Source organism: Aythya ferina, assembly GCF_964211825.1.
Source record: "Aythya ferina genome assembly, chromosome: 5".
NCBI classification, from domain to species: domain Eukaryota; kingdom Metazoa; phylum Chordata; class Aves; order Anseriformes; family Anatidae; genus Aythya; species Aythya ferina.
In genome coordinates this window covers 22,872,902-22,875,691 of record NC_140301.1, presented here as the reverse complement: position 1 = coordinate 22,875,691, position 2,790 = coordinate 22,872,902, and the positions used below count along the sequence as shown (strand labels likewise).

General features: G+C 34.5%; 1 long non-coding RNA gene across 1 annotated transcript; it reads right to left on the bottom strand.

Moving 5' to 3' along the window:
- Positions 1-883: 883 nt before the first annotated feature.
- On the bottom strand, positions 884-2,248 carry LOC311438158. Its single transcript, XR_014693948.1, has 2 exons — positions 2,119-2,248; positions 884-996 (listed from the first exon to the last, which is right to left on the bottom strand). It is a non-coding gene; the product is annotated as an uncharacterized lncRNA (long non-coding RNA).
- Positions 2,249-2,790: the final 542 nt, after the last annotated feature.

Sequence of the window (2,790 nt, the reverse complement as noted above, 5' to 3'; positions counted from 1 at the left end):
TTAATACAATCAAGAAATGATGTCAGTAGAAAGTAAGAAAAAAAAATGGTATTTGACATCTTGACATCAGGAGGGGGTTCTTCACAGAGAGGGTGGTTGCACACTGGAACAGGCTCCCCAGGGAAGTGGTCACTGCACCGAGCCTGTCTGAATTTAAGAAGAGATAGGACTGTGCACTTAGGCACATGGTCTGAACTTTTGGGTAGACCTGCGCGGTGTCAAGAGTTGGACTTGATGATCCTTAAGGGTCCCTTCCAACTCAGGATATTCTATGATTCTATGATTCTATGATCTCAGAACGTGAATGGGACTCTGAAATGTGTCTCATACTAAGTCCTAAAACTCTCAGCCCCATTCAGCTGAACTGTCATAGCAAAAAGAAGTGATTATAATAACTTCTACCCAGTTATATATGTATCTTCTAATTAAATACGTTTTCTCATAGACACTGGCACTCACGCATTCATGCATTAACATTCAGGCAATATTTTTTAATCTTCTTCTTCAAACTTTTGTGTCCTTGTCTGTATTTGCTCAAAACAGAGGCCAAGAGGAACCATTTACTTCCTCTGTATTTACTAAAAGTTGTTATTAAGTCAAGTGTTCAAAGAATGATTGCTTCAAATCTTGCATCTGGCCTACTTCAGACTATATCCTTGTACCGTTCTAACTACTGCTTCTTGCCTTGTATATTGATTTTAAGTATCTCCATCAGAATTACACATCTTTTCTATGTGTAATTCTGTTTAATAGGGTGCTGTGTAGAAAGCAAAACACTGGTAATTACAGGAGCACTCTAGAGTAAGTTTTTCTGCCCCAGGTCCCCATTTGGAAAAATTATTTGTTTTGGCAGTGACTTGTCTTTCATTAAATCTTGAAAGCATTTTGCCATGGAACTGAAAAGCCATATTTTCTGAGGAAAGCAAGAATGTTCTTGCCGTGTAGTAGATTGATGATTACATTGCTATTTCTTTCCTTTTCTCTTCTAGCTGTAACCTGAAAAAAACATATATTAATAATGCTATCACTGAGGGGAAAGATATCCATGGAAATGTTAATTCTGTTAAAAGCATTATTAAAATAAAAATTAATTTTAATATTGTTCCTTAGGCAACACTCAGACATTCAGCATAGGTTATCACCTACTAAGAAGGAAAATGTCTGCAAGTGCATGTAAATCTAGTTTGTGTCATTTCTCATGGAAAATAAGTGGTTAATCTATCATGCTGTCTGGTCAGGTGTGCTCTTGTTTATATACCTAACTACTCACCTTCACATCTGACAAAAATAAACAAAAGAGAAAAAATAATTTCTAGCTCAGTTGCTTTCCTTATTCATAAATATGAATAAAGTTAAGCATTTCTTAACTGTTTCACCTGTGATTTGGATTTCATTTTTCCTATCATAGAACAGAATTGTGAGGATGATAACTCTAAAATCTTTTCCCTTTGTTGATATTTATAAAGCACAGAGGGTGGGGTTAAGCTCTGGCCATTTTCAAAGGATTTTCTCATCAGCTAAGGGCAGGAGCTGAGCTCCAGAGGGACCTTGGGTTCATAGCTGTATTACCAATGCGTAATGCCTTGAAATCACATCTAGCTCTGCTACATTTCAGATGTTTATGTGGTGCCAGTTTTAGTATCTTGATTAAAACTTAGTAGTTAACATAAAGTAACTCTCTTGTCACTATATATTTTCAACACTTTTACTATTTTTTTACCACTCCTCTTTATGATCAGAATAATAAATGCACCTCTATAGTCTTTTCCCTGCCATTTTATGCTTCCGACTCTATCAATAAAACCTGCTGCGGCAAGACTAAAGCAATGTCTCAGGCAGTTAAATAAGCTGAATGACCATATTAAATAGATGTTTTTCAATATTTAAAACTAAAAGATACACGTTAGACAAACAATAAGCAGTTGGTCTTTTTTTTCTTTTAATTCAGTAAAAGACAATCAAGAAGAATTGTTCATTCCTCCACCTACAGCTAAATGTGGAATCAAGCAACTTAGGCAAATTTACTTTCAACAGAACATAATTGTGATTATAATTACACCTAGATTTATTTAAGATTACCCCTATTCATTCCTGGCATTTTCTTAGAGATTTACAGACCTGTTAGCTTTTCCTCTTCTCTATTTTTTTTTCTTTTTTTTTTTTTTTTTTTTTTCTCCCATAGTGTAAAGTGATGATCAGGTTCACTGTCTAATGAGGCAGCCACTCTGAACATGTTGAGACAAAGAAATGGTTTCCCTAGCAACGAGGCCCATGCCAAAGCTCTCAGAACAGTTATTTCCCTGCATTAGGGTTCCTTTCAGTTTAGGAAGCCAGTTAGTTTGAGTATGCAGGCAATGCCTGGCAAGATTCACTGAGTTTATAACTTTTTAATATACATAATAAAATACATCTAACACTATGCCTTCTGATTAAACTAAAGAGTGGGGAGCTGGCATGTTTTGTCATTTTTATGTCTTGATTTACAGAAGCTTAAAACAGCTACTACAAGATCATTACATGTGTCTAAGGTTATTAAATATACTACCTGTATCTCTTTAAAACTGAACAGATCTCAACAAAATTTGTTGGAGTTTACTCAATTCTGAGCTATATTCCTGCTGTCTTTAGAATAAGTACTGGCCTAGGTCTTAGTTCAGAAATACAAATGAATTTCAGGACATAAATTCAGAGAAATATTACTGTAATCAAGTATTGAAATATTAAACAATTTTTGCTATTTTAAATAAAAAGTACATAAGGTAAAGCTTATTTTAATTAATTTAAATCTTT